The 13,923-nt window shown below is 45.5% G+C and overlaps 1 protein-coding gene across 5 annotated transcripts in view; it reads left to right on the top strand.

The window, feature by feature from the left end:
- ATXN7L1 (ataxin 7 like 1) overlaps positions 1–13,923 on the top strand; it is a 75,829-nt gene that overhangs the window by 15,513 nt on the left and 46,393 nt on the right. Inside the window, exon 1 of one of the 5 annotated variants that reach the window (XM_082239595.1) lies at positions 13,692–13,713. The exons of the other annotated variants lie outside the window; for them this stretch is intronic. The gene's annotated coding sequence lies outside the window, so the exon portion shown is untranslated. Of the gene's footprint in view, positions 1–13,691; positions 13,714–13,923 lie in introns of those variants that run through there. 5 annotated transcript variants of the gene reach the window in all.

Below are 13,923 nucleotides of genomic sequence, written 5' to 3'. Positions count from 1 at the left end.
GAAACGTATTTACATGCCTTTATTTCTGTCTTTGCAGCGTTACAGAGAAACACGTCTGCTCTCTTCAAACTCCAACAGCAGAGAGACAAACTCCACCTACTGTACTTCCTGTACAGCTCATATTACACTGTGAGCTAATTCCGGTGCTTCGCACTGTGAAAAGACTGTCCCTCTGTTTCCCACGGAAACAGTCCCAACATTCCCATTATGTTTTGCTTCCAAGCTAGCAGCAGCTCGCGGCCGCATTGCTTCTATATCGTAACACATATCTCCTCCCAGTGTCCTCTTTGCTTGGCTAAACATACACGAATCCCTCAACTGTTCCTCATAAGGCTTTGTTTCCACACCCTTGATCGCCTTGGTCACCCTCCTCTGCATATGTTCCAACCAAATTCAGTGAAGCTTTCTTGCAGGTGGGGTTAGGATTGCACATCTGAGCAGCTATGGTTAGAAATTAGATAGGCATGGATTTCGTAGGTCTGTTGATGTTACAGTCCCACCTTTGCCACAGATTCACTGGAAGGACTTGAGCAAGTTACAGTTGTACCTTGGTTTTCAAACAGCTTAGTTCTCAAACGTTTTGGCTCCTGGATGTCACAAACCCGGAAGTGACTGTTTCAGTTTTCCAACTATTTTTGGAAGCCAAACATCTGACGGGGCTCCCATGGTTTCCAATTGGCTGCAGAAGCTTCCTGCAGCCAATCAGAAGTCGTTCTTTGGTTTTCAAACATTTTGGAAGTCGAACAGACTTCCAGAATGGATTCCGTCCGACTTCCAAGGTACGACTGTATTCCATTGCAAATCAGTAAAATGGTGCCAAATCAGGTGTGTGTGTCTTTCGCAGACACTTCACTATTTCAGCTATAAAGCACAGTATTAAATGTTAACCCTTGTGCTGAAGCAAAACCAGAGAGCATATGTTTATAAAACATTCATGCATCTGCTTTGGCCCATATCAACCTACTTTTGAAGATAGTTGTGATGACAAAGCACAGGAAAGGCTGCAATCCTATGCACACTTGTCTGGGATATGTCCCGTTAAACTTAGTGGCGCTTTCTATGTAGACAAGCAAAGGGTTCTTCTGGAAGACTGTAAATAAGTACTTTGCAGACTTAAAACCATAATAGTAACTTTTGAACGTTTCTGTTTGTCACTTCATACCTGCTTTGGAAAGAAAATAGTAAAAATTCCATTAAAACCAAAGTCTTAACAACCACCGCCATCATGCTTGTTGGAGATAATATGAGGACAAGTCGACTACTAATCCAGAACAAAATGATCTCCACATTCCTCAACAGATTGCCAGTTTTGATGTAGCTGAACAACCCTTCCTGCTTCTTATGGCTTTGTAATATCCCAAACTGAAAACATTCGCTTTACTCTTGCCTAAGCAGCTAAACACTAATGAATAACATTTGCACTAATAGTTCTAAGATTTATGTAAATTACCAGGGTCTCCCTTAACTGAGGGATTCCATTCTGTGTCACAGAAGCCTATTTTTTTCAGTCTTAGTTGTTTGGTTAAAGTTGTTACTGACACAACTGTGGCAGCTGGAGATGATGGAATGATAGTCGAAAACATCTGGAAGGGACCAGGTTGGTGGAGGCTGGTGTGGCAGCCTCCCAGTTGTGTTTATTTCATGAATTGGTGCTTCTGAGATTACACCTTGCGTGGTTTCTCATATTTTGCTTTCTTGCGAGAATTCTGATGAATGTGTATTTAAGCCTTCAAACTGCACCACAACCCTTGCTGTGTTGCTTCTTCACTTTGGTTATAGATTGTGTCACACTGCATTTTCACAGAAACTGTAAAAAGATGCCATGTATGAGACTCTGATTTATAATAACTGGTTCCTTGTTATATTTTCATGGTGAATCTAGTGGAGGAATGATGTATGAACACTGACTTTCTTCCACGATTTCTCTCCCTTCACGTGAATCAAGGTTGTAGCTGCTCTGTGTGTCCTTAAAACTTTGAGGGAGGGGTGCAACTTGGGTTATAGTAAGAATGTCGGCATACAGTGGATTAACAGGTTCCCCTTTGTCTGGCAAAGAGGACTCTGGTGTTACAAAAGATGAGTGCCCCAGGGAAAGTATTGCTTCTTACCACTGCTGTGAAGGGAGAATTGGCCATGCCACTAGAAATTTTGTTTTTGTTTGTTTTATTCTTTCAGGTTGTTGGTTTTTTTTGTCACTTTCCATCTCTTTGTGCTTTACTATAAGATGCTACAGTGGTGCCTCGCAAGACGAAATTAATTCGTTATGCAAGTCTCTTCGTCTTGCGAGTTTTTCGTCTTGCGATGCACGGTTTCCCATAGGAATGCATTGAAAATCAATTAATGCGTTCCTAGGGAAACCGCCTTCAGACCAAGTCCGGGGACAGTCTATCCCCGGACCTCTTCTGAAGGCTGGGGGGGGGGGACAAGGGCTTTTCTTCCCACCCCCAGCATTTTAAAAAACCCCGGGACAGCGGAGGACTTCTCCGCTGTCCGGGCGATCTTAAAATGCTGGCGGGCGGCATTTTAAAGTCGCCCCGGGACAGCGGAGGACTTCTCCGCTGTCCGGGGTGATTTAAAAGCCCCTGGGAAGGCAGGCAGGGGGGACAAAGACTTTCGCCCGCCGCCCGCCTTCAGAAGGTGTTCCCGCCCCGCCGCCCGGCTTCGGAGCAGCGTTCCGAAGCCGGGCGGCAGGGGCCGGTGTTGCCGCCCCGCCGCCCGGCTTCGGAGCAGTGTTCCGAAGCCGGGCGGCGGGGGCAGGTGTTCCCGCCCGGCCGCCCGGCTTCGGAGCATCGTTCCGAAGCCCGGCGGCGGCGGGAGGAGGCGTTCCCGCCCCACCGCCCGGCTTCGGAGGAGGTCCGAGGACAGTGGGGAAGACGCGCTGCGCTTCCCCGCTGTCCCGGATATTTCCCTGTCGTCTTGCGAAGCAAGCCCATAGGGAAATTTGTCTTGCGAAGCGCCTCCAAAACGGAAAACCCTTTCGTCTAGCGGGTTTTCCGTCTTGCGAGGCGTTCGTCTTGCGAGGTACCACTGTATTCTACTGAACAGCCTTTGCTGCTGGAACAGAGACAGAAGAACTGCCCGGATATGAGAGCTAATTTATACGAGAGAAACATTTTAAACAATCCCAGTGAAAGATTCCCAGAAAACTATATAAAATATTGCTTACCTGAAGTTATACTTTGTGTTTTTGAAGGTAACCTTAATGAGATTTATAAATATAGGCTGAAGTGGACAATACTTACGACATAATCTGCTGATTTTTTAAAATAAAGTATTAATTGCTCCCTTTTTTCAAATAAAAAACCCCCTAAAACTTCCTTAAGGCAATTCGAATGTCATGACAATAAAAACAACTGGATAAATGAAAACAGAAAACAATGGGAAAATTTAAAGTGTCTTTAAAGTACAGAAGAATAAGAAGGTTCTGTTTTTATGCACAAATGCAAGTAATGAGATAGACGCTAGCCTACGGGTAGGCAAACTAAGGCCCGGGGGCCGGATCCGGCCCAGTCACCTTCTAAATCCGGGGAATCAGCGTGTTTTTACATGAGAGGAATGTGTCCTTTTATTTAAAATGCATCTCTGGGTTATTTGTGGGGCATAGGAATTCATTCCTGCCCCCCCATATAGTCCGGCCTCCCACAAGGTCTGAGGGACAGTGGACCGGCCCCCTGCTGAAAAAGTTTGCTGACCCCTGACTAGCCATTTGCATGCAGGGACATGCTAATACAGAGCATGTTCTCCAGCCTTGGGTGCTGCTGGTTTTACTTCACTCAGTAAAGGGATGTGGAGCAAGGCCTCATCTGGTAACGTCTAAGGAGTGGAAAGGTTGGCATATATGCTCATCCCAGGTCCTTTAGGAATTTCAGCTAAGGTTCCATTCGAGACCCCTCAGATCTGGACCAATATCGGTCAGTGTTGATTTGCCAACCCTGCAGTGGTTGGCAGCCCTTGAGGTCTCAAATTTCAGTGATGCCAAAAAAAAATTGCCCCATGCCTTTCACGCAGCATTCTAAATCATATTTGTGGTGTCCTCTGCAGTGTCTGCGAGGCTCTGCACCCAACGTAACCAAACAGTTTAAAGGTAAAGGTAAAGGGACCGCTGACCATTAGGTCCAGTTATAACCGACTCTGGGGTTGCGGCGCTCATCTCGCTTTATTGGCCAAGGGAGCCGGCATACAGCTTCCGGGTCACGTGGCCAGCATGACTAAGCCACTTCTGGCAAGCCAAAGCAGCGCACGGAAACACCGTTTACCTTCCCGCCGGAGCGGTACCTATTTATCTACTTGCACTTTGACGTGCTTTCGAACGGCTAGGTTGGCAGGAGCAGGGACTGAGCAACGGGAGCTCACCCCGTCGCGGGGATTCGAACCGCCGACCTTCTGATTGGCACGTCCTAGGCTCTGTGGTTTAACCCACGTTCCCCTAAATCTGACTGCCTGCGGCCAGTTCCCAGTGTTAAATGCACAGGTGAATTCTGCTGTAGCTGCAGCTTCCGGACAGAACACTGTACAGTAATCAGATAGATCAGGGGCTCCCAAACTGTGGTCTTTGGTCGAGTTTCATTCAGATGATCTGTGACATGCGGGTTGGTTTGTGGCTGCAGAGAGTAGACAGCACATCTTACAAGCATTGTAATTCCACAGAATTCAAGGTGTAATTGCTACGACAGGCAGAAAAATCATAAAGCGGTCCAGCAAGCCGTTTTCAAGTGGTTCGTGGTCTTGGTGGGGAAGTAGGAACCGCCATGCTTAGATAGCCTACTTCTCTATTTTTTGTTATGATATAGTCTGAAAATTATTTAATCCCCCCTCTGCTTTCTTTTAGGAAAGGAATGAATTTTTAATTCTATTCATTTAATTCTATTCATTTCTGCATTTGTGATCACACTTTCTACAAGGTGCTGTGGAGACAGGTTAATGCTAATACAGCAACTACAGCAGCTATTTTATAGGACATAACAGGACTCGTAGTGTCTATGTTTTTCTCTTTCTTTCTCTCTCTCTGACTACTGTGTAGAAGAGAACACGAAGCTACTTACTTGCAGTCTGGTATTCTTGGTGTGCTACACTTGTGTACATCAGGTTGCTGGTACAGTTGCGAACCTGATCCGTGCGGGAGGCACGTTCGCAACCTACAGTGCCACGTCTGCACATGCACGGGTTGCAATTCACGGGTTTGCGCATCCGCAAAGCGCGATTTAGCGCTTCTGTGCATGTGCGACTGCTGAAAACCAGAAGTAACCCCTTCTGGTACTGCCAGGTTTTGGCGCGTCCGTAACCCCAAAAAACGCAACCTAAAGTGTCTGTAACCCGAGGTGTGACTGTATTGTTGTTAATTACATTTGTATAGTGTCCTTCATCCGAACAACACAAGGTGGGTCGCAGCATAAAAATACAAAATGGGAACACAAAATACACAATAAAACAAAAACAACCAATAACTATCCCCTCCCACAAGCCTATTTATGTTAATAACCCAAAGGCCTGGTTTTAGAAAAATGTTTTTGCCTGGCGCCTAAAGAGATGTAATGGAGGTGCCAGGTGTGCCTCATTGGGGAGAGCATTCCACAAATGGGGAGCCACCACAGGAAAGGCCCAGTCTCGTGTTGCCACCCTTCGGACCTCGTAGGGGAGGCACGCGAAGAAGGGTCTCCGATGATGATCGCAGGTTGGTGGCAGGCTAAGTGGTTGCTTGGCCCACCCTGCTTATGGATTCTCAAAAGATATAGCATTTATCTTAGGGAGCTGACGTAATTGTCTATAAAAACAAAGATCGAAACTGAATACCGGCCAACGATAATTGGACATGGATGTAACATTACATCAGTCTGCAGCAGAGGAGGGAGGAGATGGGACGCAGGGCCACTCCGTCAGAACAGCTGGCAGGCCAGCATCTTTTGGTTCCTCCTCTCCTTGAATCTTTCCATCCCGGCTGGTAATTGGAACAACTTGCAATTAAGAACTGGAACCTGAGTTTGCTTATTTCCTAGCTCAGTTGGTTAAAGCATGGTGCTGATAACGCCAAGGTTGCAGGTTCGATCCCCATAAGGGACAGCTGTATATGCAGGGGGTTGGACTAGATCAGTGATAGCCAAACTCGGCCCTCCAGCTGTTTTGGGACTACAGTTCCCATCATCCCTGACCACTGGTCCTGTTAGCTAGGGATGATGGGAGTTGTAGTCCCAAAACAGCTGGAGGGCCAAGTTTGGCCATACCTGGACTAGATGAACCTCAGGGTCTCTCCCAACTCTTATGATCCATTTTTCTTTTGCCATGTCTTTTTAGACTGTAAGCCTGAGGATAGGGACTTTCTTTCTTTCTTTCTTTCTTTCTTTCTTTCTTTCTTTCTTTCTTTCTTTCTTTCTTTGTAAGCCACTCTGGGAACCTTTTCTGATGAGGAGAAGGATAAAGCATGATTTTAAAGTAAATGTATTTACAGGAATCAGTCGTTCCCAATTGAATCAGAGGTGAACTGGATCAAAAAGGGGACGATGTAAAGAAACGTTACTTTCTTCCATCGGAAACAAGATTTATTTGCTGGAGTGGTTGCAACATTGTTGCAACATATTATTTCCTGAGCCCTGCGACGTGTTGTTTACTCCTCCATTTCCTCAATCACTTAATTTATATTCTCCTTTGGACTGCTCCAGAGGCCATGCTTGCACCACAAGAACTTGTTATTTTGTGTGGGCGCTGTACATTTACATTGGCTTACTTGTCTGTTAGTTTCCTAAACTTCAGAAGCGCCATATCTTGGTACAGCATCTGTTCTACATGCAGAAGGTTCCAGGTTCGAACCCTGGGCGTATCCCTGCTTTAGGGTTGCCATACATACAGATTTCCCCAGACACGTCCAGGATTCAAACAGCAAAAATAGCGTCTGGGGGAATGTTTTAAAAAGGCCAAAATATCTGGAGGTTTGGGTGTGCAAAAAGCTGTACCCTGGAAGCGGAAGTGACCAGGCACTCGCCTCTTCAGGTTCTGGAATTCCCATATGCCAGGAATTCCAAAGTCTCTGGGAATGCAGTGCTAGGGCTGCGCCAGCATCGCAAGAGCCCTTACGCTGCCTTGTCAAAATTAGGCATGCTTTGGGAAGGTGTCGGAGAAGGTGCTCCTAGTGCAGTGGCAAAAGTGTTTGCACAGAAGAGGCCCAGAGCAAGGCTTGGATGGCTTAAGGTGGTTCTGGAGATTGTGCAAAAAAACCCATAAATATCTCTTTCCTTACCTGGGCATGCTAACTCATGCGAGGGAGAGAGAGAGAGAGTGTGTGTTACTGCCATCACATTGCCATTCAGTGTAGACCAGCCTTTCTCAGCATCTGTGGTCCAGATTTTAGACTACAATTTCCATCATGGTGGGAGTTGTATTCCAACAACATCTGGGCACCCGAGGTTGAGAGAGGCTGGGGTAGACAATGCTGAGCTATACAGACCAGTGACCTGGCTTTGCAGCTTCGTCTTTTCCTCAACTGCTGTATAAAAACAAAACTCCTCAGAAATTATGTTAAATCGTGAATTGCATCATAGATGAGCAGCACCACTTTTTTTAAAAAAGTCCTAATAACAGTGAAATCGGTGAAAAAGCCTCTGAGAACTGGGGGGGGGGGGTTCAGCTGTGATGTACTCTGATTGCATGTGTGATCGGTGAGGGTGTTCATACTTTCTATTGTACGGAGAATTCATAACTGAGAGAACATCTGCTTTTCAAACAACCACAGGTTTGACCACAAAAAGTAGCAAACAAAACCAGCTGTTGAGAGTAAGCTGCTGATTCCTAATACATTGGTACCTTGGGTTACATATGCTTCAGGTTACATATGCGTCAGGTTACAGACTCCGCTAACCCAGAAATATTACCTCGGGTTAAGAACTTTGCTTCAGGATGTGAACAGAATCTTACGGGAGCGGCGCAGCGACAGCGGAAGGCCCCATTAGCTAAAGTGGTGCTTCAGGTTAAGAACAGTTTCAGGTTAAGTACGGACCTCTGGAACGAATTAAGTACTTAACCTGAGGTACCACTGTACTGACACAGAATCATGATTTAAAAAGAGGAACTTCTGGACAGTCATGAGGAATTAATGAAGTGGAAATGCAGGAATCACTTGTCTTTACTGTTGCAATATACAGTTATTAATTCACACATGTGTGTATGAAAGGGTTAATCCAGGCATAGGCAAACTCAACCCTCCAGATGTTTTGGGACTACAATTCCCATCATCCCTGACCACTGCTCCTGTTAGCTAGGGATGATGGGAGTTGTAGTCCCAAAACACCTGGAGGGCGAAGTTTGCCTATGCCTGGGTTAATCTGAGCTCAGGCTATGCTCCCCGCTTCTCATTCTCTTTCTCTTTTTGCTATCTGGAACATGCAAGAAGCCATGTGGGCATGGCTTCCTGCAAGTAAACTGAATCTCTCTAAAAGGAGATTTCACAGCTTTGCGCAGTGGCAGTATCGTAGCCAATGAGGTTAATCCGAGGCACGATTATTGCTAATTGAAAACTTTCCCCAATGCCCCGCCATGACGACTTGAAATATAGTTGGCAATGGCAATAAAAGATAAAAAATAAATAAAATAAAATAAAATAAAAGGAGATTTCACAGCCTGCATATTTGCTCATTCAAAGATTGCATTGTCCTTTTTGTAAGAAAACTTTGTACTTTTATTTTTAAGTTGTTTGGAACCTTTCCCCCATCTTTATCTACTACCAAGTGTCTGTGATTTATTCTACCCTAAGTATTTTCACGTGGAATATTTGCTTAAAGTGGATTTTTGTGGCTGGGGCAGATACAAAATCTAACCAAATTATATGTGCTCAAAGCAATTGCTGTTGTGTTTAACGCTGCTACAGGAGAGTAAGAAATATCTCTTCCAAACCTCTTTCTTCAACAATCACCATGTGATGTTAATCCATTTTGAAAATTTGCTTGCTCATGATGTTATGGTGCTGACTATCTTTGAGTATTATAGAAAATCACAGTATATTATAGCATAAAGTTATGTAGTCCTTTTTGCTCCTAAATAAATAGTTTTGCTAATGTTTTCAATGCTTACATATCCTTTGACCAAGTTCTTGCTGGGGTAGCAAATTTGGGTCTTATGAGAACCACTTTAGACAGTGAGTGAAGGCTCATTTGTTGGTATGAAAAAAAAAAGGTTACACATAAGGAACCAGTAAGTTAAGCAGAATGTTTTCCCCTGATGTTCTAGTTTTCCAACAGCAGAGATTCTTATTTATTGTCTTCTTTGGAATGGGGAAGCATTCAGTTATGTGAGCCCAATTGCAGCCTGAAGTTGTTACAGTCCACGCACGAGGTTACTGTCTTGGTGGGAATCTAAGACTTTTTAGTGATGCGCCAAAAAAATAAAAATAAAAAATAGACAGTTAATCGTCCTGACACCTTAATTGCTAAACCTTGATAGGTCCACCTCTTTTCCAGCTCTCTTTTAATTATTTGAGGCTACTAAAGCAATCTTTTTAAAATAATTTTTATTAAAGGTTTTTTTTGTTTGTTACAGTTGTCTCTGATTGCTCACCAAAGGCAGCTGATGGTTCTTTCAATAGCACCATTTCTGGGCAGAAAGGTTTCTGCTGTTGTGCACCAGTAGTTTCTGTACAGGATGAGAAACTTGTTAACTTTGAGGGTGGTCACCTGGCTTCAGTGTGCTCTGAATAAAAGAGAGTTTTCCAAAAAGCCCCTCTTCAAGGTTTGCTGGATATTTTGCTATAAATGCCAGGAAGCTGGAGCAGGAGAATAAGGAGGTTAAAAAACTTGAAGGTGTTCTCTCCACTGCCGCTGGCATTGTTTCTCTCTCATTACTCCCTAGCAGAGAGAAGTGAGTCTCCTTGGCATGTGATACCTGTATCAGAGTTCATATGGATGTAAGAGGGTAACTACAATCGGCTTATGGTATTAAATGGCGTGAGCAAGGATTCTTTCTAGGTCTGCAAGGCTGTGGATATCCATCATGGATTGTTTGTTTTTGTTTTGAAGCAGGGTTCTTTTGGTGCCTGTGGGGCAGATAAGAGAAAGTTTGTGCTTCTCTGTTGTTTAGTTGTTTAGTCGTGTCCGACTCTTCGTGACCCCATGGACCAGAGCACGCCAGGCACTCCTGTCTTCCACTGTCTCCCGCAGTTTGGTCAAACTCATTCTGGTAGCTTCGAGAACACTGTCCAACCATCTCATCCTCTGTCGTCCCCTTCTTCTTGTGCCCTCAATCTTTCTAGTACAGTGGTACCTCTGGTTGTGAACAGGATCCATTCCAGAGGCCCATTCGCAACATGAACAGAATGCAACCCGCAGCGGTGCGTCTGTGCACGCGTGGGTTGGGATTCGCCACTTCTGCGCATGCACGTGACGTCCTTTTGCGCGTCTGTGCATGCACGAGCGGCGAAACCCAGAAGTAACCCTTTCCGGTACTTCCTGGTTGCTGTGGGACGTATCCTGAAAGAACATAACATGAAGCAGACGTAACATGAGGTATGACTGTATGCTGTAATGTCTCTCTTAAAGCTGGGGGGGGGGCCGGGAAGCTACAGCAACTGATACAGTGGTACCTCTGGTTACGAACTTAATTCATTTTGGAGGTCTGTTCTTAACCTGAGGTACCACTTTAGCTAATGGGGCCTCCCCCTGCCGCCGCTGCACAATTTCTATTCTCATCCTGAGGTAAAGTTCTTAACCCAAGGTACTACTTCCGGTTGAGCAGAATCTGTAACCCGAAGTGTTGTAACCCAAGGTGTTTGTAACCCAAGGTACGATTGTATTTCAATTTACCTCCCCCAAGTGAATTGTTCATGTTGGGAAAGCTTTCTTCTCAACTTGAACATGTATGTGCTTCCTCAAGCCATTTGCGTAAAAGAAGCTGTGCACCGCAAAATGCATTTCACTGCCAGCTCACAGTGGATGGGGCAAAAGCATTTGAGTTGGTTCACCTCTGTAAGTATTACAAAAGAGTATTGTTGGCTGTGTAGTACACATTCATAGAATCTTAGAGTTGGAAGGCACCTGTCCTGGGCCCAGGGGTTAACCTGAGCAACGCGGTCCAGGTCCAGTCCTGAATCCAAGGATTCCACGAAGAGTCAGTCCAACAGGGCCAAGGCAGGAAACCGGGCTAGGTCAGGCACAGGATAACAGGCAGGTTGCAGCAATGTTGCTCCTGCAACCTGGGGCGGGGTCCAGCAGCCTTTTATCTCTGTCGGGGTAACGGCCGGTCCTGATCTCCCAGCGACTCACCTCCCTGTTTTGCCCAAAAGCGAGCACTCCTCCTGCGAGTACTCAGGTCTCTCCTTCTCTCAGACCTGAGTCTCTGCATCTCGGGAGATGTCGGTGGGTTACTAGACCCAGAGGCCGCCTCAGCCTCCCCTGACCCAACTGGTAGTGGAGCAGCTGTAAGTGATTACCCAACTGAAGGCAACGAGGTCATCCCCGCATCTGGAGCCAGGGCAGGCTCAGGCCCCTGATTTGGCCCAGCTGGTGTTCGTTGCAGAGGAACCTGTGCAGACTGGGACTCTTCAGGATCAGGCCCCAGACTCAGTTCAGATGCCACCTGAGGCAGAGGATCCGGTGCGGACCGAGACTCCTCTGGTTCCGAGTCCGAGTCCCAGGCCATCACAGCACCCAAGGGTCATTTTGTCCAACCTCCTTCAATGCAGGGATCTCAGCTAAAGCATCCATGACAGGTGGCCATCCAACTTCTGCTTAGAAACCTCCAAGGAAGGAGAGTCCACCGCCTCTTGTGGGAGTCTGTTCCACTGCCAAACAGCTCTTACTGTCAGAAAGTTTTTCCGACTGTTTAGTCGGAATCTTCCTTCTTGTAGCTTGAAGCCATTGCCTCGAGTCCTACCCTCCAGAGAAAGCAAGCTTGTTCCCTCTTCCATGCACTGAAAGATCTTCCTTTCACATTCTGGTGAACATAGGTACCGTATTTTTCGCCCTATAGGACGCACTTTCCCCCCTCCAAAAATGAAGGGGAAATGTGTGTGCGTCCTATGGGGCGAATGCAGGCTTTCGCTGAAGCCTGGAGAGCGAGAGGGGTCGGTGCGCACCGACCCCTCTAACTCTCCAGGTTTCCCGCAGCTCTGCGCAACCCTCCAGAGCCCGGCGCGAAGCTATCCGCAAGCCTAGGGAGCCGCGCCGGGCTCCCAAAGGTTGCGCAGAGCTGCCTGCATTCCGAAGCCTGGTGCGTGCTGAAGAGCGCACCCGGGCTTCGCGCAGCTCTCCGCAAGTCTGGGTAGACCGGCACAGCTCCCTAGGCTTGCGGATAGCAGGCTGTTCTGGGGGCTGGGGTCGGGGGAAGCTCGGGCTTCCCCCACACCTGCCCCGTGCCTGGGGGGGAAATAATTTCCCCCCTTTATTTCCCCCTCCCCCCCAAAAAATAGGTGCGTCCTATGGGGCGGTGCGTCCTATGGGGTGAAAAATACGGTATTTCAGATAGACAGACAGACATATAGTTCCCCCACCCCCTTTAAGAACAGAGCACATGTTAAGTTGCCTTTGGTCACATGGTATTGCAAATAAGGTAAAAGAGAATACCTTCTTCAGCTAATGCTGTTTTTCTTCTGCAGCAGTGTTTATGCTTTTTATAAAACCCTCCTATACTTATAAGGAGTCTTTTACTAATACAATATTGGAATCAAAGAGTTAAGTCATAACAATGTAAAATTTAGGCAAATGAAAGTGGTGTGCAATGTTAAATGAAACTTTATTATTTGAAGGGCAGAAGGATGGTCTCTGGAGTCTGTTATGGGCCTCATTGTTAGCAATTCAGTTTGCCTTCAACTAAAAAGTATGAATTTTGAAAAATAAAACAAAAAAAATGAATCTTTCATACCTTGTTTTAACTTTTCATCAGCATAGATTCCTATCGTGTTGTTGAATGAAATATTTCACTATGTAGGAGTCATCAGCAGCCCTTCCCCCCATGTTGTTGAGATAAAGTATTTGATTGCCCCCTATTCACTTTAATTGGAGTCTAACGGTCTGCTTTGTCTTTCAGTGCAATCCTCAGTGTAAGAACAGAACCAAATTTCAGAGATTGTGGGGTTTATTCTGAGGTGTTTCCATTTCAGCCTCTTTATTGTAGGAGAGTTTAGAAAGTGTGAAATAGCAAAGGGGTTTTTCCCATGGGAGGGGGCAGGGGTTTTTTGGGACACACACACACACACACACACACACACTTTTGGGGTCAGCTATGGCCCACAATTTGTAGTAGGGTTATGGTTTAAGTTACTCTTATCATTCAAGACAGGATTTATTGTTACAACTATATCTTTATTGGAGAATAAATCTGTTTTCTTCTTTTGATAATTTCTTATTTCTATAACTGTTAAGTTGGTAAAATACAGTGTGTATTTTTTAAGAATGCTACTGTAGTGCAGTAAAATTGGAAATTTTAGCTGCATGTCTGCCTGTGTTGTGGAATTTAAAATGTAACACACCTTTCCAATTTGGCCTGTTCAATTGCTACATTCTCAGGTTCATCCCTGGATCTGTAGCAATTTTACATTGTGCTGTTGTGAATATTAGAGCGTCTATTAAGACAGTGTGATCCATTCATTTCCTGTTCAGATTCTGTTGGGAGAGATGTCTGGTGGATTGTGCCTCTTGGCATTAACCACAAATGTGCATCATTGCTTAAAAATACTAAGTAAAGGACATGAACTTCTTGTTTCCTTTCAGTGGTGAGAAGATAGCAAGATTCCTGAGCCAGGTAATCTTAACTCTGTACCACAATGTGAGATAGTAAAAATAACCGCGTTCTCTGCCAAACGCAGCATCTCTGTTCAGCCCTTTTCAACTAATCTGTCAATGTATTTCTCACACATTCTTGAGATCATGGTTGGCCATCCTCATTAAGCACGCCACACTTCACTCTGAATGCATTCTGGTGAAAAAGCAATTGTCTGTGAATATTATCTTA

The sequence above is a fragment of the Podarcis vaucheri genome, assembly GCF_965113315.1.
Source record: "Podarcis vaucheri genome assembly, chromosome: 10".
NCBI classification, from domain to species: domain Eukaryota; kingdom Metazoa; phylum Chordata; class Lepidosauria; order Squamata; family Lacertidae; genus Podarcis; species Podarcis vaucheri.
This window is presented reverse-complemented; position numbering and strand designations above follow the sequence as displayed.